The sequence below is a fragment of the Eumetopias jubatus genome, unplaced genomic scaffold, assembly GCF_037043125.1.
Source record: "Eumetopias jubatus isolate StellerSeaLion01/CBP00866 unplaced genomic scaffold, mEumJub1_p1.0 scaffold_6, whole genome shotgun sequence".
Classification (NCBI taxonomy): Eukaryota; Metazoa; Chordata; class Mammalia; order Carnivora; family Otariidae; genus Eumetopias; species Eumetopias jubatus.
In genome coordinates, this window is record NW_028274812.1 from 13,984,733 (window position 1) to 14,012,405 (window position 27,673).

At 37.5% G+C, this 27,673-nt stretch overlaps 1 pseudogene; it reads left to right on the forward strand.

The window, feature by feature from the left end:
* Nucleotides 1-12,937: 12,937 nt before the first annotated feature.
* LOC114209221 (small ribosomal subunit protein eS17 pseudogene) overlaps nucleotides 12,938-27,673 on the forward strand; it is a 46,718-nt pseudogene continuing 31,982 nt past the window's right edge.

Below are 27,673 nucleotides of genomic sequence, written 5' to 3' on the forward strand. Positions count from 1 at the left end.
TATTAACAATCATTGAATATAGGTAAAAGGTGTATGAATCTTTATTGTGCTAGTCTTGCAAAAAATGTTTTAATAAGAACCTATAAAAATACTTGTATGCCCTTCCCCAAAATAAGCCAAATGGGTATGGTAGCCCTCCACTCTGCACTTCCACGTTCAGGTATGGTTTTATCTACTTGTGCGTGAGATCCATCTGCAGTGGACCGAATTCTCATTTTAATACGTAACTAAATCTGAAAAATGACTTACAAAAGCTGGTCTCTCTCTTACCCTTTCCGACATCCTATATATAAAGTCTGACTAGTTCTATGACCAAATTCTAAATCATGGTGAGTGAGGTACACAGTAAGAAGTCTGAAATGAGAGCCACCATGTACCAAAAACAAAAAGTTTTCAGTTTCAGATTAAGTTAATTGCCTGATAAAAGTCAGCAACATATTTGTAGCAATGGAGTCGAGTCCAGAATCTCCAAACATAGCATCCTCAATATCCAGGATTGCAATCCACAATTACTTAACATAAGAAAGACTATGTTACTCATTCTGAAGGAAAAGACAATTAACAGATGTTAAGCACAAGATGCTACAGACCTTGAATTTATTAATCATGGACTTTAAAAGCAGTAAATCTAGTTATGTTAAAAGATAAGGAAAAGTATTCTATGATGATCGAAAAGATAAACCTCACCAGAGTAATAGAATACATAAAAAAGTACCAAATGAAAATTTTGGAATCAAAAAACATATTGGCTGAAATTAAAAATAATTAATGGGTATATTAGCAGATGGAGATAACAGAGGAAAGGATAAATTAATTTATAACAGATTAACAGAAATTCAACATGAGGAAGAAACTATTAAAAGCTCTCAAACAAAAGAACAGGACCTGTGAAAACTTTTCACTTCCCATGATTGTAGCCTCAGATGGAGATAACAGAGAGAATGAGGCAGAAAAAACCATTTGAAGAAGTAATGGCTGAATTATCCCCGAATTCATGGAAAAATACATATTTCCAGATTCAAGCAGTTAAGCATAAATCTAACAGCATATTGCTTATAATGATCAGGAGAAAATCTTGAAAAAATGCACAGGAAAATATGATGTATTATATAAAGAGAACAGCAATCCAAAGAATCATGGATGTTTTATCAGAAACTATGAAAATGAAAAGATAGTGGAACACCATCTTTATAGTGCTGAAGAAAAGAAAAACTACACAGGATTCTATTGTCAGTAAAAGCATCTTTCTAGATTCAAAGGCATATGAACAGATTTTCAGATAAAAAAAAAAACTTAAAAGAATTCTTCACCACTAAACACATACTACACAAAACTGCTAAAGGATAGTCTTCAGGTGACAAAAATGTTAACAGATAAAACTTGGATATTCATAAATTATTGAAGAATCTGGGAAAATATAAAAGACTCCTTTGCTGTTTTAATTTACTAAAATACTTAAGAATGTTAAAATAACAATATTATAGAATGGTCTTGTGTGGTTTTTAATATATGTAGTTGAACTCTATGTGACAAAAATAGCATAAAGATGCTACAGTTCTATACATTTTAATTCAAATTCATTGTGAAAAGATCAGTAACTGCCTTTAATTTGGAGCAACCCCTGACATAATGCAAAACTGATAAATCATGAGAAAATAGTGAGATTCTGCAGTTGCTTAGATGAAACCGGGTAAATTCCAAACATAAATGCTCTTGAATCTAAATAACTGAGTTCCTTAAGCAGCCAGATATATTGATTTCTAAATGGTGCCAGGCCCCCAGAAAAGAAATAGGGCACGTGAATTTTTCACCTTTGTCAGAGTTCAGGAGGAAGATGAACCTTCATAAAAGCCAGTGGGAAGAAGAGAGCTTAAACTCAAATGGATACTTAAAGACCAAGTGTGAGCTAACATAATTCAGTAGCCCAGGAGTTCTGTGACCCAAGGGTGGTCAGTTCCAACCTACTCCCCAGCTCTTCTCCACATGCCTCCCACCGGGTACTTCGAAGAAAAGGCAGGACAGAAGATCTGCGAGAACCATACTCAGTGACACATAGGCAAGAAACCTTGCTTGGTTCCCAGACCCTTCTTTCCTTTGAAGATAAGCTGTAAGTCACTAAAGAAAGGGGAGAAAACACTCCTGATTCCTGACACAAAACAAATATTCAATGACTCTGAAAAAGGGATAAAAGCAAAAATTGTCTGCCACTGGGAGGTAAAAGTAGGAAGAGACAAATCCATTTGAGCCTATAACCTTGTGTTGATAGCAGGCAGAGTTCCACTGTCCCGGAGGCAGTGCCAGGAAACTTACTGTTACCTATGACCTCTCAAAGATGCAAAGCTCAGTCTTACGGATACAAAAAGAAAAGAGAAGGCTGAGAAAGTCTTAGAGCAGAAGCCCAAATGCACAATCCCAGCCCAGACTGAAGCTAGAGTAAAAATCTCCACCACAGCCCTCGAACTGAATTAAGAAGCAACAGTGGTCTATTGTGTGATGAGGGGAGGCACATGGAGAGAAATCTCCTCAGCAGGGAAGACGTGTAGGGGCTGCTGAAAGTTGAAGGTGGAGCAGGAACATCGAGGAAAAATCTGTCACTCCTGGCCTTAAGCCAAGGACAAGGCAGCGGTGGCCCAATGTTGAAGGAATTTGTAATTCCTGATGCAGTGAAGGCAATGACAACAAAAATAAAACAGAAATCTAGACCAATGACTGGCCAGACTGACTCAAAACCTCACACTGAAGACCTTCCTGCAGAAGACACAGGTGCATTTCTGAGCATGAGTATTAAGGACATTAGTGTTTACTATTAGTTAACGTATACACAATATCCAGTATTAAACCAAAATGTATGAGACATAGGAATAAGTAAGAACAGAGTAAGAAAACAATCTATTGTCAAGATAAAAATCCAGTCCATAGAATCAGACCCAGAAAGGACACAGATGCTGGAATTACAAGGCAGGTAATTTAATAATTAGGACTGTTTTGGTTTACAACCACTTTTCTAGCATAATAGTCAAAGTGCCCCCTTACACTTTCAAAAGTGTTTTTTTCTTTAAATTTTTTATTGTTATGTTAATCACCATACATTACATCATTAGTTTTTGATGTAGTGTTCCATGATTCATTGTTTGTGCATAACACCCAGTGCTCCACGCAGAACGTGCCCTCTTTAATACCCATCACCAGGCTAACCCATCCCCCCACCCTCCTCCCCTCTAGAACCCTCAATTTGTTTTTCAGAGTCCATCATCTCTCATGGTTCATCTCCCCCTCCGATTTCCACCCCCTTCATTCTTCCCCTCCTGCTATCTTCTTCTTCTTCTTTCTTTTTTTTTTTTTTAACATATATTGCATTATTTGATTTGGGCAGTAATTTACATGATTATCCTACTTGTAAAGATTTCACCTATTTTACCTCCTTTAAACTTCACCAAGGATTGTGAATCAGAAATAATTACCCCTATTTTACAGATTATAAAGCGTACCTCAGTAAGCTTAAAACTTGCCCAAATCCCAAATCTATAGACAGTGTTGTTATTCAAACACAGCACATTTGCCGATTTGGATGACTTTGATTTCTTTTTGTTGTCTGATTGCTGTGGCTAGGACTTCTAATACTATGTTGAATAGCAGTGGTGATAGTGGACATCCCTGCCCCATTCCTGACCTTAGGGGGAAGTTCTCAGCTTTTCCCCATTGAGAATGATATTCTCTGTAGGTTTTTCATAGATGGCTTTTTATTTTTCCTTTTTTTTTTTTTTCATAGATGGCTTTTAGGAAGAATGAAGGGGAGTAAATCGGAGGGAGAGACGAACCATGAGAGACGATGGACTCTGAAAAACAAACCGAGGGTTCTAGAGGGGAGGGGGGTGGGGGGATGGGTTAGCCTGGTGATGGGTATTAAAGAGGGCACGTTCTACGTGGAGCACTGGGTGTTATGCACAAACAATGAATCATGGAACAGTACATCAAAAACTAATGATGTAATGTATGGTGATTAACATAACAATAAAAAAATTTAAAGAAAAAAAACACAGCACGTTTGATTTAAAGTCTTAACTTTACCAATTCAAGCATCACTGAGTTATATAATTTTTAGATTTTGATATATTTATCCTGTTCAAGCATAAAGTTTAAATAAACAAACAACTGACTGTTCTACGTAATTTATGAAATTTACTTAAAGCCTCATTTCCAAGGTCTGGCATGGTTTTCTTCACAAATTGAGATTCACTTGGGCAGAAATTAAGCTTTTCTGATCTCTTTCCCATGTATTTTCAGCTGGTTTTTCAGACCTAATCATTGACTTTCTTATTATTTCTGAGTTTAACATCATGTTATGCAAAGCATTTTCTTTTGCATGTACTGGATGGTAGTCACTATCAAAGCAGAAATACTTTCACCTTCTGAATCAAAGCCAATTCCCAGCCAGAGCTTCAGAATTAATTAATTTGAATTCAAAAGCGACAAAATTAAACAGTCTGCTACAGTGACAATAACATAAAAAGAATAATGAAAGTAAATCAATGGAAACAACTAGGAACAAATAAAATATTTCCCTCTTCTTTCTTTTTTATTCAAGTTCACAGGAATTAACATTTTTTACTCTTATTGATATTTATGCAAATTACATGTCCTGTTTACACTCAAAATTCTAAGAATTTGGTATATTGTAATTGGGAATCAGACAGAGATAAAAATATTGTTTAAAAAAACACCAACAGATGTTATCTTTGAGGAAGCATTCAATTTACTGTGATAATGGCAAAAGAATTCTCTGATCAATAAGGTGAAATTCATCAGACGGTTTCTGCTATCTATTAAGTTAAACTCCTGTAGGAGGTATTAGATCAAGCAGATTGAATAGGAAACCAACTCTGAGTAGCTTTCTAAAGTACTGTAATTTCTACTGTCAGATCACAAATCTGTGTAAGGAGTGCCTGGGTGGCTCAGTCAGTTAAGAGTCTGACTCTTGGTTTCAGCTCAGGTCATGATATCAGGGTCATGGGTTTGAGCCCCACATTGGGCTCCGGGCTCAGTATGGAGTCTGTTTGAGATTCTTTCCCCTCCCCTCCCCCTCTCCTCCTCCTCATATTCCTGTTCTCTCTCTCTCTAAAATAAATAAATAAAATCTTAATAAAAAATCTGTATAAAACCAGGGAATGAGAAACTCACGTATATTGTGAATTGTCCCTATAGGTGAAGATTAATTACCAGCAATAATTTTGGGCAAAGGCTTTTCTTGCTTTTTTACTTCCTTATCATAACCATATTTTATTGAAAGTCATACTGAATTTAGCTATGCCCTTTTGAACAGAATATGAGAAACAAAATCTTATGTTTCTGCTGGCTGTTGAAGCAGAATTTTGTTGTTGCCTCCCTGTTTCTTCAGTATCATGCTATAAATTGCCAGGCTTTGACATTGACAGTGTTACTTCCTCTGCCAAAAGATTTCTTAATCTTGGTTTAAGAAGCAGTCTTATCCATTATTCTTCCCCCAAATTCTTGTAATAGGTTGCTTGTTTCTCATGAATCATACATTTGGTGTTGTGTGTAAAAACTAAATGCCAAACCCAAGGTCATGTAGATTTTCTCCTTTACTTTCTTTTAGATATTTGTAGCTTTACATTTTCCTTTTAGGTCTATAATCCACTTGGGGTTAATCTTGGTATATGGTTTGAGGAATATGTCAAAGTTTTGTTTTGTTTTGTTTTGTTTTGCATATGGATGTCGAATTGTCACTGTGCCACTTGGAAAACTATTCTGTCTCCACTGTCTTTGCATCTTTGTCAGAAATCAATTGACTATACTTGTGAGTCTATATTTGATCTCTCTAGTCTGATCTTATATGTATCAGCTCCAAGCTCTCCAATACCACAATGTCCAAATTAGGGCAGCTTTATAACAAGTTTTATATCAGATGATGTGAGTTCTGCTTGAGTGCTGAGATCAGTTCATGTGAGCTCAGAATTATTATTATTATTTTTTTTTAAAGAGGGACAAAGCTCTGGGTCGCTCTTACGTTTATTTTTTTAAAGATTTTATTTATTTATTTGAGAGAGAGAGAGAGAGAGAGAAGGAGCAGGGGGAGGGGCAGAGGGAGAAGCAGGCCCCCCGCGGAGCAGGGAGCCCAATGCAGGACTCGATCCCAGGACCCTGGGACCATGACCTGAGCCAAAGGCACACACTCAACCAGCTGAGCCACCCAGGCGCCCGTGAGCTCAGAATTACTATGGTTATTCTATTTCTATTGTCTGCCCAATGTACTTTAGAATCACCCTATCAATATCTACCAAAAAGATTGTTTTGAATGTATGGATCAAATCAGGGGAAAATGATATCTTAATGACACATATACTACTCTATAACCCTTTATATCTCTCCAGTGCATAATCCATTAAATTTGTAGTTAACTACTTTATTTTTTGGGTTACTGTAAATAATACCGATTTTTAAATTTTAGATTTCAGTCATTCATTGCTAATATATAGAAATTCAAATAATTGACTTTTTACTATCGACTTTGTATCTTGGGAACCCACCAAACTCACTTACTAATTCTAAAATCGTGTGTGTGTGTGTGTGTGTGTGTGTGTGTGTGTGTGTGTGTGGATTCTTTTGAATTTTCTACATACACAATATGTTGTCTGTAAATAAAGACAGTTTTATTTCTTTTTTTATTGAAGTGTAGTTGACATTGGTATTTCTTTCTTTTCAATCTGACACCTTTTATTTATTTATTTTTTGCTTTATTGCACTAGCTAAGATTCCAACACTATTTTGAATAGGAGAGATGAGAGAAAACACCTTTCTCTTTTTCCACATCTTATTAGGAAAGTATTCATTCTCTTACCATTAAGCATTAAGCATGTTGATAGCTGGAGATTCATAAATACTCTTTTCAGTGAAGGAAAGTTCTTCAGGCAGAATGATTATGATATAGGTCAGAAACTTACTTGTCCCTGATAGGCATATTTTGAGGTCTATTTTATCCAAAATTTTCTACTCCATCTTTCTTTTGGTGAATGCTTGCATGGTATATCTTTCTCCATCTTTTTACTTCAAATATATCTAAATCTTTATTTTCAAGTGGGTATTGTAAACAGCATGCAGTTGGATCTTGCTTTTATATCTGATCTGATAATCTTTATCTTTTAACTGGGTGTTTGGAACATTTGCATTTAAAATGATTATAGATAAAGTGGTGACCTGGCTATTTTCTTCTTTTTCGTTACCGATATTTTGACTTTTCAGGTTTTTTAGGGTACATTATCACTCTGAAGTGTTATAGATGTTAAGCTTGTAATTTTTTGTTTGCTTGCTATTTTAATTGCTTTGTTTTTAAATAGAGGATAATTCAGATGATTTCAAACAATGTTACTGGTGCTTGTTGCCAGCTAAGTGAGTATGTTCCAATATGAAAAGGGTTCTAGTTATGAATAAAACTGATAAGAAAAGTAGACATGATGGGGTCACCTGGGTCACTCAGTCGTTAAGCGTCTGCCTTTGGCTCCGGTCATGATCCTGGGGTGCTGGGATCGAGCCCCGCATCGGGCTCCCTGCTCCGCAGGAAGGCTGCTTCTCCCTCTCCCACTCCCCCTGCTTGTGTTCCCTCTCTCGCTGTGTCTCTCTCTGTCAAATAAATAAATAAAATCTTAAAAAAAAAGAAAAGAAAAGTAGACATGATGTATCATTAGTTAGTTCTTCTCATCTGTTGATATGATTTCATTACCCCCTTATCTTTCTAAAAATCCAAGATAACTTTCCCTTATTTTCCCTTCTCAAAAGATAGTTTAAGCAGCCAAAAAAATACTGTTCTTGATTTTGAAGATTGTATCCACGTTACAGGACCCAAAGTCAGAGCTCACGGAAAACAACAGTAAGGTAAAGCACAGACTCTGGGGATAGATTCGCATTTGGGTTAAGTCCAATTAGTATCAATGAACTTTGTGCAAATTGCTTTATTTTTATGCCTTTATCTTTCTCATCTGTAAAAAAGGATGATAATTTTAGTACCAGAGAATTTTTGAGTATCAAATCAGTTTTTTTTTTTTAATGTAGCTCTTACATGGGACCCAATATGTGTTTGCTAAAAAAAAAAAAAAAAAAAAACCACTTTTTGTCATCCTCCTAACAACCTCATGAGATAGATAGTTTTCCAATTAATTGTATTTTGCAAAGGAGAATAATAGTCAGAGTATGCTTACTATTCCTAAGATTGAGCAGCTTTTGGTGCCAGAGGCATTACATTAATTCAAGCTGCAAAGAAGGATACTATAAATATTTAAATGGAAATTTGGGGTGTTAAAAAAAATGCCACACTGTTATACCATTTGCTATCATTCACTGGAAAGTGCTCTTGTTTCATAGATAATAAAACTGAGTGAGCTACTAGGAGAAAAAAGAAGAAAGCTCTGCATTTCTAACTTAATTTTTATCTTTATATTTATGTAACACAGAATCTACCTTTATTGCCTATAATGGAATGTTTATGATAAAAAAGAATATCATTAAAATGCACATGAGCCCAAACATTCTAATCTTTGAGAATTATAGACAGGACTGGAAAATTCATGACTGCTTCATGAATAATAACTATAAAAATTACTTTGAATCTCCATTATTCATGTTTTGCCAGAAGAGTCTCATGGAATTTCATTATATAAAACTTTTTTTTAAAGAAGGTGGGGAAGAATTGAACTTTACTCACTTACATTAAAAAACCTAGTGAAGCATCATTTTATTAGAGTATTAAGTCCAAATTTTTTAATGCAACTGTATCTTTTAATTGTGGAAATTGTAGTGGGAGCAGAAATCCTTGAAGAGAAATCAGTTTTTCTGTTAAGGTGTTATTATTTACACATAAGGCGATTTTAACTGTGTGAGAAAAATCACAGAATTCTAATTTGGTTCCTTGTTTCTCCAGCCTCCAACCACAGTTTGAAAAGCTCCATGTAGTCTTGGGTACCTGCATTCCTCATCTACTCAGAAACTTCTCTGCTCTTAAATTTCCGACCCAAACTGTCCAAGAGATTCACAAACATTCATTCAGAAAAATACTTATTTATTTCTACTATATGCCAGATATACTTCCTGGCACTAGAGATGCTATGGAGAAAAACAGAGATAAAACTCCACACTGATGAATCTTTGTCCCAGGGGGCGAAAGACACAGACTATAAGCAATTTAACCCCTAAACATATTACCTAAGTCTTACTCTGCTTCATTGGAAACAGGGAAGGCATTAGAAAGGATTAGCCCCTCTTCTGCTTATATCCCTCCATTTCTCTTTCCTGTTCTAAAGAATTTGGTGACCTTCCTATTATTTAAAACTCACCTCATCTTTTGTTTTTGAATGCCGTTCACTTTCTTCATTGTTGTCCAAACTATGTCCTATCACTTTTAGACCCCTCCCTCTGGTTGCTTTCTGACAGACCACTAATTCACTTCAGACCTCTCGCAACTCATCTCCTCCTTTCACATGCAAACTTGTGTGTGTGTGTGTGTGTGTGTGTGTGTGTGTGTGTGTGTGTTGGGGGGGGCATACAACACTCAGGATCTCCATTTCCTCACCTTCAACTAACTCCTCAACTGCCGTAAACACGGTTCCAATTCTCTAAAATGTTCTCAGGATTAAAATGCTCTCACCAAGCAATTACATATGGATTAGAAAATCTAAAGGAGACTTTTAAATTTTTTTATTTATCATTTGCTCCCTTAAGGGTGCTTGAAAGAGTTGATGATTCCTTCTTTCTCAAGCCACAGCCGTCCCTTGGTTTCCATTACACCACACACTCCTAGATTTATCCTACCTCTCCCGTTATTTTTATTCAGTATCTGTGCTTGCTGGTTCACTCCACTGAATGTCTTTCAGGCACCTTGTCAACAACTATGACAAACTGTAGTAAACTGATTTTTTTGTTTCCCATCCTTTAGCAATTTCTTTGTCACTTAATGGCATATTTAGCAAATTGCCCAAAGCAAGAATTAAGAAATTACCTTTAAACTCTTTTCTCTCCAGAAACATCTACACTTAATCAATTGTAAAGTCTTACCATTCTTTTTTTTATTATGTTATGTTAATCACCATACATTACATCATTAGTTTTTGATGTAGTGTTCCATGATTCCTTGTTTGCATATAACACCCAGTGCTCCACGCAGAACGTGCCCTCCTTAATACCCATCACCAGGCTAACCCATCCCCCACCCCCTCCCCTCTAGAACCCTCAGTTTTTTTCTCAGAGTCCATCATCTCTCATGGTTTGTCTCCCCTTCCGATGCCCCCCCTTCATTCTTCCCTTCCTGCTATCTTTTTTTTTTTAACATATAATGTATTATTTGTTTCAGAGGTACAGGTCTGTGATTCATTGGTCTTACACAATTCACAGCGCTCACCATAGCACATACCCTCCCCAATGTCTCTTACCATTCTTATACTTAATTTTCTATCAATCCCATCCTTTTCTGTGCATCCTCACTACCACACTCATAGTAAAAGCCAATATGATCTATGATTTATAGTACTTAATATTCATTCAAAAATCTTCCCATTTTCTGTGGTTCAGACGTCATTCTAGAGGCTAAGGACACAAAAGGATCATCAAACCAGATCAAATTCCTGCCCTCGGCATACTTAACATCAATGGGAAAGAGATTATTGCAACTTAGTCTGTTATTCTCGAACATTGCATTATTCATATAAATTATTGACATAGCAGCCAAAGCTATTAAAAAAACAACAACAACAGGGGTGCACCTGGGTGGCTCAGTCGTTAAGCGTCTGCCTTTGGCTCAGGTCATGACCCCAGGGTCCTGGGATCGAGCCCCACATCGGGCTCCCTGCTCCGCGGGAAGCTTGCTTCTCTCTCTCCCACTCCCCCTGCTTGTGTTCCCTCTCTCGCTGTCTCTCTCTGTCAAATAAATAAATAAAATCTTAAAAAAAAAAAACAGGAATATTTTCAAATGTCTCCTATACTGATCTTCCAAAGAATTTGTGATTTCCTTAACAAATATCGTAAACTTCTTGCTAATCATTTCATTGCTTAATCTGTTCAACTTCTTTGGGTACTGTTGGTACCTGCACTATACATTCTAACTATACTCAGCATCTTTACATAAATAACTGGAGATAAGAGGAAGCTTTATAAAGCTGAGGAAAGAGCATGCAGCAAATTAAGGCAAGAAACAAAAACAAAATCCCTGTAGCAAGAAGGAAGTGAAGCAATGCAACCCACAGAGGGTCACAATCAGATATGGGTAATCACTGAAAGAACAAGAAAAAAATATTCAAAATCAGTAAAGGGAAAATGAAGGAAGAAAGAAAACCTGATAATCCAACAGAAGGAATGACAGAAGATGAAAAGAAACAAAGAAGAATCATGGAAAGTGGGAAGTACCACATATGACGCAAGAAGAATCCACGTATATCAGTGTCCACAACAATGTTAAGTTCCATTAGAATGCAGTCTTCACAAGAGCATTTTTCCCCCTGTTTTGCTCACTGATACAGCCCCAGCATCTAGGAGATGTACATATTGTATTTACAGATATTCAATAAATAGTATTTGAATGAAGGTGGTTTAACATACACATAAAATTCTGTGTTATTGCGTCTTTTGGAAAATCTTCACAGTAATTAAGTGAAACAAGAACTACTTAATAAAGATTCCTTAATGATGTAATACAAGTGCCTTATCTCAGCTACAATTCACAGAATTGTAGGAAACTGGAAACCCTGCCCCCTCCCTGACTCTTCGCTTACTCCTTTTCTTCACCCATGATAATAGACTTGGGAGTTCTCTGAATGCAGGAAGCTGGTCACCTATTCCTGATTATTTAATGTGAGATTGTGGTTTTTCTCGCAGCTGATAACCAGTTGTATTCTGGCTCCCATCTCCCATTTGTATTTTTCAACTTTAAGATTTTGTCAAAAGTTTTCTTTGTCAAATACCTAAAGCAGCTTAGACTAAATTTAATAAGTCCAAATTCTAACAACTGAGATAAAATTATGGCAAATTAAAAATTTTTGAACTCTTGTTAACTGGCAAAGTGGCGAAGAAAATGGAAAATATGGTTTGTTAAAGATAAATTCATTTCCATAACTTCAAAATGAGATATTGGATGATAGTCTGAAATAGATAAGGAAAGGTAATGGAATTTAGTACCTTAGAGATTATGCTTTTACTGCCATGGAGGAAAAATTAAATGTAACACTGTGTGAGTTGAGCCTAGTAGCAGAGAAATAGGTTTTTTTTTTTTTTTTAATTTTTTCAGCTATTTGTTTGGCTCTAACAGTGAAATATTTTGTTAATATTTTAATAGACTTCATTGGTATAAACCACCTATGTTAGAGATGAATTGGGATGTTGAATAAATTTAACTCAAAATTTTCCTTCTTTAGGTTTTCTCATTATACACTAGGTTAAAAAAAAAGAATATAGCAATGATCTTTAACTGGATTCCTGAAATATCTGAAGTACTAAAATATTTGAAGAAAAGATAAATATATCTAAGAGCTAGTTTAAAAAAAAAAGACCCATTAAAATTATGAAACCATTAGCTAGAGTTGGGTAAAAAGAGGAAAAGTTACATAATCACAAATTTAGGACTAATGGAAGAAAACTGGTGATAAACATAAAGGGTAGAAACATGAGGGAATATTTGCATATATGTGTTAATACAGCTCAATGTCTGAATGACTTAAAATTATTTATTAAATGATGATCAAAATTGACTTGTGGAAACACATATATAAGAGACAAACATGAAATTATTTGTTTAGCTACCTTCCCATACCCAACTTCAAAATGAACTCTTTCTAACTTAAATGAGCAGATCATTTGACTTTCCTTAAACTATGTCAAAACATGCACTAATTCTAAGTGGGGTTGTGGAATGCTGGCATTAAATGTCTTGGGTTGCTGATTGAAGATGCAGATTGCCACGGCTGAGGTAAGACCTAATAGCGTAAGCTCTCTGGGTGTTGAACCAGGGAATCCACATTCTTGACAAATCTCCCAGGTGAATATGATGCACATTGAATGTGGACAAGAGAACAAATTAAAACTAGGTAATTGTTTTTATACGGCCTTCATCTTCACCTTTCAAAACAACCAATGGCATTATCATTCCACAAATCATCTAGATTCACGATTTTGGAGTAGTCTTTGGCTCCTAAATGCAATTACGAGGCTAATCTATTCCTCCTGTTTGCCCAGGTGTGGATGTTGCTCCACTCACCTCCAGTCTCTTCTTTTAGTTGATGTTTCCAGATAATTCTTTGCAAAGACCCACTTTTATCCTGTCATTTACTTTTCTCTTTTTCTTTCTTTCTCTTTCTTTCTTTCTTTGGAAGGGGTGGGTATGCACAGAAAAAAATCTTACTCTCAAAACAGGGCACAGAGTAATAACCCCTGTCTCTCACTATGAAGTTATTATAACATTAGAGATTTTGCAAATAGATTTTAATAAGCCAGTGGTGATCATTCTGTGTCTATTTAATTACCCAAGTTATCATTAATATATCAGTAACTATTTTATTTTATTTCAATATTTAGATCTTGCAACAAAGTAAAATAAATATATAAAACTGAGTATGTTCTAACCTCCTTTAGTTATGGAAACTGAAGGGCTTCTAATACATGCACGGTCTTGTATTACTTGTAGTTAGTATATGAGATTTTAATATAAAGAACAATAAAGGGAGAGGAAACAACTATAGTGGTATAAATACACTTCCTTAATTTTTATACTTTAAAAATTCTATATAATACAATTTATAAGTTGTACCATAGTTCAAAATCTACATCCACTGGTATTCTCAAATACTTTTAATCTCAAGCCCAATAAAGTTGTTAGCTTCTAGGTGTGGTGATAAGAACAGATTACTTCTGGCTTGGCGGAGCAAGATGGCGGAGGAGTAGGAGACCCGGATTTCCTCTGGTCTCAGGAATTTAGCTGGATAGGGATCAAACCATTCTGAACACCTACGAACTCAACAGGAGATCAAAGAAGAGAGTAGCAACAACTCTGAACAGAGAAGCGACCACTTTCTGGAAGGTAGGACCTGTGGAGAAGTGAATCCGAGGCGATATTCCGGAGGATAGACGGCGGGGGAGGGGGCCTCCGTCGGCCGCTTCTGGCAAGTGCTAGAGCCGCGGAGCACAAAATCGGACCTTTTAGAAGCCGGCTCCGCGGAGGGACGTCGCGCCAGTGGCTAAGCGGGGGGTGGAACCCTCGCGGGACAGTGTGGTCTCAGGACCCTCGGGGTCACAGAAAAACCGGGGGTGCCTGAGTGCAGCAGAGCTCCCAGGTATCGGAGCAGGGAAGCCGGCTGCAGAGACGGAGCCGAGGCGCGGGCTCTCAGCTCGGGGTGGCCATAAACTGTGATCCGCGGCCCAGTCGGGCCACTGCTCCTCCAGCAGGGACCCAACAAGCGGCAGAGCCGGGGAGACTCCCCTTCCTCCCCCGGGAGGAGCGGCGCGGGAATGCACCGCAGGGATCTGCTGGGTTTGGAGACTCCACACGGAGTCAGGTGCCAGAGATGGAAATGCTCAGTCACAGGCCGGGTGAGCACGGAGTGCGGCCGGAGACCGGGGACACGGGAGTGACTGCTTTTCTGAGGAGCGGGGCCCCGAGTTCTCATCTCCTCCAGGCGGAGATTGGGAGGCCACCATTTTCACCCTGGTCCTCCAAGGCTGTACCGAGAGCTTGCAGGGAACAAAAGCTCCTGAGTGCAAACCCGAGCAGATTGCTTAACCCAGACCGGCAAGGGCGGGACAATTCCGCCTCTGGCAAAGACATTTGGGAACCGGCAACAGGCCCCTCCCCCAGAAGATAAGCACAAACAGCCAGCAAGCCAAGACCAAGTTTACCGATCAAGGAGAATGGGAGAACTCCAGTGCTAGGGGAATACTGCACATAGAATTCATGGCTTTTTTTTACCATGATTCATTAGTTTTTCAAAGTTAATTTTTTAACTGTTTTTTTTTGAATTCTTCTTTTTCCCTTTTTCAACCAACATCTTATCAATCCCTTTTTAAAAAAAAACATTTTTTATTTTACATTTTTAGAGTCATATTTTATCCCTTCATAGTAGTTACCCTTATTTTTGGCATATATATATATAAGTTGTTCTCTCTTTAAAATTTTGAGATACAGTTTCTTCTAAAAGATCAAAATATACCCTAAATCACTAGTGTATGGCTTTGTTCTAGTTTCCTGCCTGATCACATTCTCTCCCTTTTTTTCTTTTTTTTAAATCTTCTTTCTTTTTTCAAACAACTTCTTATCAATTCCTTTTATAAAATCTTTTATAATTTTCATCTTTACAGTCATCTTCCATCCCTTCATTGTATCAACCCTTATTTTGTACATATAGAAGTCTTTCTTCCTTTAAAATTTTAGGAGGCACTTTCTTCTAACAGACCAAAATATGCCCAAAATCTAATCTGTGGCACTGATCTATGCACTAGCCTGATCATATTTGATCATATTCTGTTTTTTTGTTTTGTTTTGTTCTGGTTTTGTTTGTTTTTATCTTTTTCTTTTTTTTTCTTTCTCTTTCTTTTTTCTTTCTTCCCCTTTCTTTCCCCTGGTTTCAGGTCGTTTCTGATTTGTATAGAGTATATTTGCTCGGGACGTTGTTAACCTGTTAGCATTTTGTTCTCTCATTCATCTATTCTCTGCTGGACAAAATGACAAAACGAAAAAGATCACCTCAGCAAAAAGAACAAGAGGTAGTACCGTCTGCCAGGGACCTACTCAATACGGACATAAGTACAATGTCGGACCTAGAGTTCAGAATCATGACTTTAAAGATACTAGCTGGGCTTGAAAAAAGCGTGGACGTTATTAGAGAAACCCTTTCTGGAGAAATAAAAGAACTAAAATCTAACCAAGTTGAAATCAAAAAGGCTATTAATGAGGTGCAATCAAAAATGGGGGCACTAACTGCTAGGATAAATGAGACAGAAGAGAGAATCAGCGATATAGAAGACCAAATGATGGCAAATAAAGAGGCTGAGAAAAAGAGAGAGAAACAACTACAGGCTCACGAGGGCAGAATTCGAGAGATAAGTGATACGATAAGATGAAACAACATTAGAATAATTGGGATCCCAGAAGAAGAAGAAAGAGAAAGAGGGGCAGAAGGTATATTGGAGCAAATAATAGCAGAGAACTTCCCTAATGTGAGGAAGGAAACAGGCATCAAAATCCAGGATGCACAGAGAACCCCTCTCAAACTCAATAAAAATAGGTCAACACCCCGACATCTAATAGTAAAACTTACGACTCTCAGAGACAAAGAGAAAATCCTGAAAGCAGCTCGGGAGAAGAGATAGGTAACCTACAATGGTAGAAACATTAGATTGGCAACAGACCTATCCACAGAGACCTGGAAGGTCAGAAAGGACTGCCATGAGATCTTCAGAGCACTAAACGAGAAAAATCTGCAGCCAAGAATACTATATCCAGCTAGGCTGCCATTGAAAATAGAAGGAGAGATAAAAAGCTTCCAGAACAAACAAAAACTAAAGGAATTTGCAAACACAAAACCAGCCCTCCAAGAAATATTGAAAGGGGTCCTCTAAGCAAAGAGAGAGCCTAAAAGCAGCAGGGATCAGAAAGGAACACAGACAATATACAGTCACAGTCACCTTACAGGCAATACAGTGGCACTAAATTCATATCTTTCAATAGTTACCCTGAATGTAAATGGGCTAAATGCCCCAATCAAAAGACACAGGCTATCAGATTGGATTAAAAAACAAGACCCATCAATATGCTGTCTGCAAGAGACTCATTTTAGACCCAAAGACACCCCACATTGAAAGTGAGGGGGTGGAAAACCATTTACCATGCTAATGGACATCAAAATAAAGCTGGGATGGCAATCCTTATGTCAGAAAAATTAGATTTTAAAACAAAGACTGTAATAAGAGATGAGGAAGGACACTATATCCTACTTAAAGGGTCTATCCACCAAGAAGATCTAACAATTGTAAATATCTATGCCCCTAACATGGGAGCGGCCAATTATATAAGGCAATTAATAACAAAAGCAAAGAAACACATTGACAACAATACAATCATAGTGGGGGACTTTAACAACCCCCTGACTGAAATGAACAGATCATCTAAGCAAAAGATCAACAAGGAAATAAAGATTTTAAATGACACACTGGACCAAATGGACTTCACAGACATAGTCAGAACATTCCATCCCGAGCAACGGAATACACATTCTTCTCTAGTGCCCATGGAACATTCTCCAGAATAGATCACATCCTAAGTCACAAATCAGGTCTCAACCGGTACCAAAAGATGGGGATTATTCCCTGCATATTTTCAGACCACAATGCTTTGAAACTAGAACTCAATCACAAGAGGAAAGTCGGAAAGAACTCAAATACATGGAGGCTAAAGAGCATCCTACTAAAGAATGAATGGGTCAACCAGGAAATTAAAGAAGAATTAAAAAAATTCATGGAAACCAATGAAAATGAAAACACAACTGTTCAAAATCTTTGGGATACAGCAAAGGCAGTCCTGAGAGGAAAGTATATAGCAATACAAGCCTTTCTCAAGAAACAAGAAAGGTCTCAAATACACAACCTAACCAGACACCTAAAGGAGCTAGAGAAAAAACAGCAAAGAAAGCCTAAACCCAGCAGGAGAAGAGAAATAATAAAGATCAGAGCAGAAATCAATGAAATAGAAACCAAAAGAACAGTAGAACAGATCAATGAAACTAGGAGCTGGTTCTTTGAAAGAATTAACAAGAATGATAAACCCCTGGCCAGACTTATCAAAAAGAAAAGAGAAATGACCCAAATCATCAAAATCGTCAATGAAAGAGGAGAGATCACAACCAACACAAAAGACATACAAACAATTATAAGAACATATTATGAGCAACTCTATGCCAGCAAATTAGATAACCTGGAAGAAATGCGTGCATTCCTAGAGATGTATCAACTACCAAAATTGAACCAGGAAGAAACAGTAAACCTGAACAGACCTATAACCACTAAGGAAATTGAAGCAGTCATCAAAAATCTCCCAACAAACAAAAGCCCAGGGCCAGATGGCTTCCCAGGGGAATTCTACCAAACATTTCAAGAAGAATTAATACCTATTCTCCTGAAACTGTTCCAAAAAATAGAAACGGAAGGAAAACTTCCAAACTCATTTTATGAGGCCAGCATTACCTTTATCCCAAAACCAGACAAAGACCCCATCAAAAAGAATTACATACCAATATCCTTGATGAACATGGATGCAAAAATTCTCACCAAAATACTAGTCAATATGATCCAACAGTACATTAAAAGGATTATTCACCACGACCAAGTGGGATTTATCCCTGGGCTGCAAGGTTGGTTCAACATCTGCAAATCAATCAACGTCATACATTAACAAAAGAAAGAACAAGAATCATATGATCCTCTCAATAGATGCAGAAAAAGCATTTGACAACGTACAGCATCCTTTCTTGATCAAAACTCTTCAGAGTATAGGGATAGAGGGTACATACCTCAATATCATAAAAGCCATCTATGAAAAACCTACAGCGAATATCATTCTCAATGGGGAAAAGCTGAGAGCTTTTCCCCTAAGGTCAGGAAAGCTGCAGGGATGTTGACTATCACCACTGCTATTCAACATAGTATTAGAAGTCCTAGCCACAGCAATCAGACAACAAAATAGATCAAAGGCATCCAAATCGGCAAAGAGGAAGTCAAACTCTCACTCTTTGCAGATGATATGATACTGTATGTGGAAAACCCAAAAGACTTCACCCCAAAACTGCTAGAACTCATACAGGAATTCAGTAAAGGGGCAGGATATAAAATCAATGCACAGAAATCAGTGGCATTCCTATACACCAATAACAAGACAGAAGAGAGACAAATCAAGGAGTCGATCCCATTTACAATTGCACTCAAAACCATAAGATACCTAGGAATGAATTTAACCAAAGAGGCAAAGGATTTGTACTCAGAAAACTATAAAATACTCATGAAAGAAATTGAAGAAGACACAAAGAAATGGAAAAACGTTCTATGCTCATGGAATGGAAGAACAAACATTATGAAGATGTCAATGCTACCTAGAGCAATCTATACATTCAATGCAATCCCCATCAAAATACCAACCACTTTTTTCAAAGAAATGGAACAAATAATCCTAAAATTTGTATGGAACCAGAAGAGACCCCGAATAGCCAGAGGAATATTGAAAAAGAAAAGCAAAGCTGGAGGCATCCCAATTCCGGACCTCTAGCTCTATTATAAAGCTGTCATCATCAAGACAGTATGATACTGGCATAGAAACAGACACATAGATCAATGGAACAGAATCGAGAGCCCAGAAATGGACCCTCAACTCTATGGTCAACTAATCTTTGACAAAGCAGGAAAGAATGTCCAATGGAAAAAAGACAGTCTCTTCAACAAATGGTGTTGGGAAAATTGGACAGCCACATGCAGAAGAATGAAACTGGACCATTTCCTTACACCACACACAAAAATAGACTCCAAATGGTTGAAAGACCTAAACGTGAGACAGGAGTCCATCAAAATCCTAAGGGAGAACACAGGAAGCAACCTCTTCGACCTCAGCCGCAGCAACTCCTTCCTAGAAACATCGCCAAAGGCAAGGGAAGCAAGGGCAAAAATGAACTATTGGGATTTCATCAAGATAAAAAGCTTTTGCACAGCAAAAGAAACAGTCCACAAAACCAAAAGACAACCGGCAGAATGGGAGAAAATATTTGCAAATGACATATCAGATAAAGGGCTAGTATCGAAAATCTATAAAGAACTTACCAAACTCAACACCCAAAGAACAAATGATCCAATCAAGAAATGGGCAGATGACATGAACAGACATTTTTCCAAAGAAGACATCCAAATGGCCAACAGACACATGAAAACGTGCTCAACATCGCTTGGCATCAGGGAAATCCAAATCAAAACCTCCATGAGATACCACCTCACACCAGTCAGAATGGCTAAAATTAACAAGTCAGGAAATGACAATGTTGGCGGGGATGTGGAGAAAGGGGAACCCTCCTACACTGTTCGTGGGAATGCAAGCTGGTGCAACCCCTCTGGGATACAGTATGGAGGTTCCTCAAACAGTTGAAAATAGAGCTACCATACGACCCAGCAATTGCACTACTGGGTATTTACCCGAAGATACAAATGTAGGGATCCGAAGGGATACATACACCCCAATGTTTATAGCAGCAATGTCCACAATAGCCAAACTGTGGAAAGAGCCAAGATGTCCATCGACAGATGAATGGATAAAGAAGAAGTGGTATATATATACAATGGAATATTATGCAGCCATCAAAAGGAATGAGATCTTGCCATTTGCAACGACGTGGATGGAACTGGAGGGTGTTATGCTGAGTGAAATAAGTCAATCAGAGAAAGACATGTATCATATGATCTCACTGGTATGAGGAATTCTTAATCTCAGGAAATAAACTGAGGGTTGCTGGAGTGGTCGGGGGTGGGAGGGATGGGGTGGCTGGGTGATAGACATTGGGGAGGGCATGTGCTATGGTGAGCGCTGTTAATTGTGCAAGGCTGTTGAATCACAGATCTGTACTTCTGAAATAAATAATGCAATGTATGTTAAGAAAAAAAGAAGAAGAAGATAGCAGGAGGGGAAGAATGAAGGGGAGTAAGTTGGAGGGGGAGACGAACCATAAGAGACACTGGACTCTGAAAAACAAACTGAGGGTTCTGGAGGGGGTGGGGTGGGGTGATGGGTTGGCCTGGTGATGGGTATTAAAGTGGGCACGTTCTGCGTGGAGCACTGGGTGTTATGCACAAACAGTGAATCATGGAACACTACATCAAAAACTAATGATGTAATGTATGGTGATTAACATAACAATAAAATTTTCTTAAAAAGAACAGATTGCTTCTTCCTAAAATAGTTTTTATAATGGCATGTCAAATAATAGTACTTGATAAAAGTAGTAAACAGAAAATGGTGCAGGAAGGGAGAAAAGCATGATCTGATTTAGACTGGTGCCTGACTAGCAATTCTAGGGAGAGCCTTGCCAAGGTCACATACAGGTCTTAGGAAATACTTTCATGGGCCTCTTTCTGTGTCATTTTTATCTAAATAACTTTACTACAGGGACCAATTTTCAAGATAGAGTGAGCCAATTCCTTGACTTCCTACTGGAGTTATAATCACTTATTGTGTGCCAAAAATGAAGTATTGATTAGAGGTCTGATTGAGAATTGGAGAACCCAATTCTGGCCACTTCCTAGAGCAACACCTCAGATGGACATCCAAGTCCTCTGATTCTTGAGGGCATTGGGGAAACAGTGGGAGAAATCCCCATCTATCTCCTGACCTTTCTCAAACTGTGAGGACTGCTCTGGCCAGAGGGAAAAGTGCTCATGGTCCATTCGTTCATCATATTTCTTCATCCATCTCCATGACTATATTCAAAAATTTGGTGGCCAATCTTCATTTGGGCACTGTTGTTGAGCCTTCATTTTTATATTGTTATTATATTTATTAGTGTATGTATTTTCTTAGGTCTTGGTTGGTATTTTAATGGGAATATGGTAACTGTAGCAGAGATTGTTAGTTATTCTCTATTTCTTCCCAACAATAAGCAAAAAAGATTTTGAAAACCTGACAATAGTGAGAGGATAATAATATGTCAAATTATAAAAACATAGCAAATTTATTAAATATATAATGGAAAAATGAACAGAATTTCCATGTTTATTGTCTCTATTGGATTGAATACGATACAGGCAATTTTTTGTCTTAGTTTATCTTTAGATCCAGTCTGTCGGATTTACTTTCCCTGTGCCTAGATGATAACACAGGTAGATTTCATAGCTTCTAGGTCACTTTCGGATATTGATAATCCCCCCCCAACCACCGAGGTTAGTAGAGGAAGAGAACGAGAGATGAAGAATTGATTGCAATCTGGTGTTTAGGCTCTCTGTACCATTGGTGTAAGGTGACCGACTATTGCACAGTTGGAGATAGCCCCACCACTTAATCATCTCCAATGATTCATGGTTTCCTGATGCAAACTGTAACCTCTGGGTAACCACCTGTGACATCCTCTAAGTCTCTGTTTCCAGAGTAAACCCCATGCAGGGACTATAGCTCAGGGGTAGAGCATTTGACTGCAAAGTAAACCCCATGTACACTCTTCCTGCTGATACCTATCTATCTATCTATCTATCTATCTATCTATCTATCTATCTATCATCTATCTATCATCTATCATCTGTACCTATATGATATATATATATATATATCATATATACATATACATATACATATATTTGTCTCCTATTGGCTCTGTTTTTCTGGAGGACTTTAAAACACTGATATTTATAGAACACTCCAGCCAACAAGAGCAGACTATACATTATTTTCAGTGCACATGGAACATTCAACAAGACAGATCATATTCCGTATTTTGGGCCATAAAACAAAGCTTAAGAATTTAAAATAAATGAAATAACAGGAAGTATTCAGAGATTAAAATGCAATTAAAGGAGAAGTTAATAACAAAAAGATATCTGGGAAATTCCATATATTTGGAAATCAACACACTTTTAAATAAAGCATAGAAACTTCTGCCTCTGAGATGCAGTAACAGGGACTAATTTACCCTCCTCCCAGAAAGAACAACAAAACTTGACAAAATATATAAAACAGGTCTTAAGACACTGACATCAGGCAGTGAAAGAATGTGGGATCCCTCTGAAATGGGAAACAAATGAGGCAGGATCTTCACGTGCCCCAGTTTTTGCTTTGAGAGGATTTCTAGGCCAAATTGTAGGGGGAGATGGAAGCTGGTCAGAGCCCCTCATACTCTGAGTGAAGGAGAGAGAGCCTTTGCGGAGAGTCCGGGGGAGACCAAGGCCACAGTTCATAGGGCTGAGGGCAAGAAAGGAGAGAGCACCACAGAAAGAGAGCTCTCTCATCCTGCAGAAGGTCCCTCTTGAGATCAGTGGAATCCCGTTGAGCACATGTGTATATGGAAGCCACCCAAAGCTGCGGAAGGAAAAAGCCAAAAGGATACGAGGCAACAGATTAGTTCCTGTTCCGAGCAGTCAGAAGAAAAACTTCATAATTCACAGGATATTTAGTAGACTACTCAGAAGGGCCCCATTCTCTTTGGGACCAGAGAGGTTTTTAAAAATAGCATTATCCATATATAAATGGGATCATATGGTATTTGTCATTTATATGTGGAATTTAGGAAAGAAATCAGATGAACATATGGGAAGGAGGAAAAGAAAAAAAGGAGAAACAAGCCATAAGTGACTCTTAACAATAGAGAATAAACTGAGGGTTGATGGAGGGAGGTGGGTGGGTGATGGGCTAGATGGGGGTTGGGCATTAAGGAGGGCACGTGTTGTGATGAGCACTGGGTGTTGTAAGTGATGAATCACTGAACACTACTCCAGAAACCAATATTGCACTATTTGTTAACTAACAAAATTTAAATAATAAGAAATACATTATCTCCCACCTGTATTTCCATTAGAAAAAGAATAAGTTTCCTTTACCAAATAGCAAAGTATTTCTTAAATTTTTGGTGAGAGGAATTTCCTTTGGGCCATCTCAGTGGACATAATTAGGAGATGCATGTCATGCTTCAGTATTCCCATCCCCTGAGGTTTTTGAATTTCTGCCTCTACTTTATACCAGTGATTTCTGGTTGGCAATCTCCTTTCACATGAGCCAATGATAGATTCAATTTTGTATAATAACTCAGAAAACTTAGAATCCATGCCCATTTGAATAAATTGAATGTAGCCTCTCTGGTTGGAGAACTCATTATGAACAAATTCACTCGCAGCTAAAATATGTTCAAATTCCTTTAGGTGAGCCACCCTAAAACCCATCCCCATAATGAACCTGAGATATAATCTAATATTAATTAACAAATCTCTGAGTGTATTAACTTTTTCTTCTCCATTCTCATTCTGTTTAATTCCCAGGAAGAGGCTGAGATCTGGCCAAGTGACTTTACAGGTTGGGATTATTAGTCTCCTATAAAAGAGCTCTGTCCAGTGAGAAGTTAAGGGTTTAATGAGATACAAAGGAGTCTCAGCCTAGGGTAAAGGAAGCTCAATGTGGTATAACAGAAAGCTTTGGAACTTAGGTTCTGTAAGCCATTTTAATCCTCGGAGAGCACCATTCCAAATGTTCGAGTACCTCTGTATCCTCCTTGATGCCACAGTTTTATTTAAGGAACCTGAATCTGAAAGTGGTATTGTGGTTATGTTTTTAAAATAGTCCTAATCTTTTAGAGAGGCACAGAAATATGCAAATTAAGTTATTTGACGTCTGGGAATGAATTTGAAATAACAGAAGAGGGTAATGCATGTGTGGGAATATAGTTGAAAAACAGTTAACCACGAGGTACTAATTATCAATATGTACAATAACATATGTATTATATGTTTCTCTATATTTTTATGTCTGAAATATATTTCATTGGAAAAAACAGGACTGAATGGAAAGAGAAAATTAATATGGCATATTAAGCAAATCAACTCAGAAGCTTATCTGTGGTTTTGAGAAGTAATGGGAGTTAGCAAGTGGGAAATATGAGCCAAGAATCCTTGAATATTGAGTACATATGGGAATGAGAGAGAAGTTGAAGACACAGGGGCAAGTGGGTATAACTAAAAATATGAAGTCTTTTTTAATGTGAAAGAAAATGATAGACAATAAGGGGAAGATTGTCTTTTCCAGAAAAGGGGACATACTTATCTATGTAAATAAGAGGAAAACCAGAAAGAAAAATAATAAATAATAGAGATAGATAAGGATATGGAAATTTGGGAGATGAGGAAACATGGGATTTGCTGTTTGATTTTACCTGTTTTGTTCAGGGAAGCATGAGGCAAGATCTTCAAATAACATTGTGTGTGCAAAGCTGGAGAGAAGTTTGAGGAGGTGAGAGACATGACTTTTCAAAACATCTAGACTTCTAGGCGGTGCTGGGTGCCATTTACCAATGTAGCTAGTTTGCATAATTGTTCATCAGTCTGTATGTAATGTCAGGACTCCATCCAGTTTCCAGGCACTGCACTGGAAAGAGTTGTTGCCTGTCTCCAACTGAACAACCAGCAGGGTGATGGGTCTATCCTTTTTTTCTGTTTCTTGGTAATCATTTCTCCAGAAGCAAGGCTCTGATTCTGGGAATTCTTCAAATTATCTACCCCGCCCCGCCATCAAACACTGGTTTAGGTTATGTGCACTCACCTAATTTTATGAATTGCAGCTCAGTTATCATTTTTCCTAGCCCAGCTGCTCAATAAGGCATATGGAAATATTTTCCCAAGAAAATGATATTTTATTAAATAACACATATCAATTTTCTCTGAAACCCAATTTTTTTCCAAATTCACATTTCATCATCACACAGTTCATTTGCATGTTTAAAACTTTAAGTCATTTTATGATAGCTAAATAAATTATATCAAACCTTTTTTCTACAATATGCCAACACTTCCAATTAACTATTTCTATTTTTTAGATGCATAAATCAATTATAATTAACTATTAATTAATTAATTAGGTCTTTCAAAAGGAGAAATTAAATAACTAAAAGATAATGAAAAATTTATCTATTAGAGACATATTGTTGCATTATCTGGGGAACATAAATGGAATGAAAATATATTTATGTACAGGGGTACAGTGGTACAGAGTTCTATTTTCTAACTCGGTAACTGAGAGTAGAAAAAAATAATCAAGATCTGTAAGAAAGCACTTCATGATGGTAAGCACACTATACTAGCTGAGATTAAGTTTTTGTGCTGAGATTCTATCCAGAAAAATCAGCTCATCTGCAGTGTGATTTAACTGGATTGTCTCTTTTAAACATTCAGACCAATTTTGCCAGTTTAGAATTTAATAAATAAATGATGGTTCAACTGCATTTTTACTGTGGGGCAGTTGATTCTGCCCTCCATTCAAACAGCTTTTTTTTTTATTATATTATGTTAATCACCATACATTACATCATTAGTTTTTGATGTAGTGTTCCATTATTCCTTGTTTGCGTGTAACACCCAGTACTCCATTCAGTACATGCCCTCTTTAATACCCATCACCAGGCTAACCCATCCCCCCACCCCACCCCCCTCTAGAACTCTCAGTTTGTTTCTCAGAGTCCATAGTCTCTCATGGTTCGTCTCCCCCTCTGATTTCCCCTGCTTCATTTTTCCCTTCCTACTATCTTCTTTTTTTTTTTAAACATATAATGTATTATTTGTTTCAGAGGTACATGTCTGTGATTCAACAGTCTTACACAATTCACAGTGCTCACCATAGCACATACCCTCCCCAAAGTCTATCACCCAGCCACCCCATCCCTCCCACCCCCCACCACTCCAGCAACCCTCAGTTTGTTTCCTGAGATTAAGAATTCCTCATGTCATTGAGATCATATGATACATGTTTTTCTCTGATTGACTTATTTCACTCAGCATAGTACCCTCCAGTTCCATCCACATCGTTGCAAATGGCAAGATTTCATTCCTTCTGATGGCTGCATAATATTCCATTGTGTATATATACCACATCTTCTTTATCCATTCATCTGTCGATGGACATCTTGGCTCTTTCCACAGTTTGGTTATTGTGGGCAGTGCTGCTATAAACATCGGGGTGCATGTACCCCTTCAGATCCCTACATTTGTATCTTCGGGTAAATACCCAGTAGTGCAATTGCTGGGTCGTAGGGTAGCTCTATTTTCAACTTTTTTGAGGAACCTCCATAGTGTTTTCCAGAGGGGTTGCGCCAGTTTGCATTCCCAGCAACAGTGTAGGAGGGTTCCCCTTTCTCCACATCCCCGCCAACATCTGTCGTTTCCTGACTTATTAATTTTAGCCATTCTGACTGGTGTGAGGTGGTATCTCATTGAGGTTTTGATTTGGATTTCCCTGATGCCGAACGATGTTGAGCACATTTTCATGTGTCTGTTGGCCATTTGGATGTCTTCTTTGGAAAAATGTCTGTTCATGTCTTCTGCCCATTTCTTGATTGGATCATTTGTTCTTTGGGTGTTGAGTTTGATAAGTTCTTTATAGATTTTGGATATTAGCCCTTTATCTGATATGTCATTTGCAAATATCTTCTCCCATTCTGTTGGTTGTCTTTTGGTTTTGTGGACTGTTTCTTTTGCTGTGCAAAAGCTTTTTATCTTGATGAAGTCCCAGTAGTTCTTGCCCTCGCTTCCTTTGCCTTTGGCGATGTTTCTAGGAAGAAGTTGCTGCGGGAATATCATTTATGTGCTTCTATCCCAGGGAACAAGGCTTGCTCAGTATTTGAAAGTCAATCAATATATTTTACCATATCAAGTCTACATTAGAAAAGCATATATAATCATGCAAATAGGTTCAGATTTGATCTTTACGGTCCTGAGTTAAGCAAATATTTCTTAGATAAGGCATTAAAATCAATAGGTAAAAAATGAAAAATTTGATAAGTTAGGACTTCATCAAAATTAAAAACCTCTGCTCTTTGAAAGATACTGTTGAGACACCCAAATTGGCAAAAATATTTACAAAGACACATATCTGGGGGAAAAAGCCTTATACACAATATATATGAAAAATTCTCAAAACTCAATA